We start from the raw sequence: 809 nt of genomic DNA, 5'->3' as shown, positions 1-809 counted from the left end.
GGCAGGCAGGACTGTGCAGAGACAGTGCTCCGTGCTGGGAACGGTGCTGCTGGCTGGTGGTCCGCCTGGGGGGCTGCCTATCCATCCCTGCCTGCAGCCTCCCTGGGACTCAAGGGGTTGCCCACCTCCGCCACACTGGGTGTCCCCAATGGCAGCTGCTGCTGGCTGGCAGATGCAGAGCGGCGTGTCAGGAGGGTCCCTAATTTAGCGTGACGGCTCCGCTCATCGTACTAATGAGAACAAAGTGGGGCTGCCGCGTGGGGCCCTGTGACCAGGTGTCAGGCAGCTGGCGGGTGGCACAGCCACACGCCAGGAGAGTGCCACTGGCGAGGGGGGACCTGCAGCCACCTGCGCAGGCCTGCTCATGCAGGGCTGTGGCCACTGCCAGAGCCAGGCTCCTGTCACCATGCCACCCTCCACCATCACCCCACCGTCCGCAGAGCCCTCCAGTGCCCAGCCAGGTGCCACAGGGCTCGGGTGCGTGTCACCCTGGTGTGCCGGAGCCAGGCGGGCATTGCGTGGGGAGGCAGGCACGGCAGCGGCGATGCCCTAGAGGGAGCCACCACCTCCGTCGCTCTCCCCTTTCCTCCTGAGTCACCAGCTGAGGAGTACAGGTCTGTAAACAAGGGGATCAATGGTGCTGATGGGAACATTTCCCGGTAATAGCTCCGGCCGGAAAAACACGGCGCAGGGGGAGGAAGGGGAGGCTCTGCTCTCGGAGCTGTTAACCCTTCCCACCCGCAGCCATGCGCTGCCCTCTTGGCAGCAAGGGCTTGGTGCGGGGCTGGCTGGGGGGCTCCGCGGGACGA

The sequence above is a fragment of the Buceros rhinoceros genome, unplaced genomic scaffold (genome assembly GCF_000710305.1).
Source record: "Buceros rhinoceros silvestris isolate BGI_N320 unplaced genomic scaffold, ASM71030v1 scaffold28641, whole genome shotgun sequence".
NCBI classification, from domain to species: domain Eukaryota; kingdom Metazoa; phylum Chordata; class Aves; order Bucerotiformes; family Bucerotidae; genus Buceros; species Buceros rhinoceros.
The sequence above is the reverse complement of the archived record's forward strand: the minus strand, read 5'-3'. Positions refer to the sequence as shown.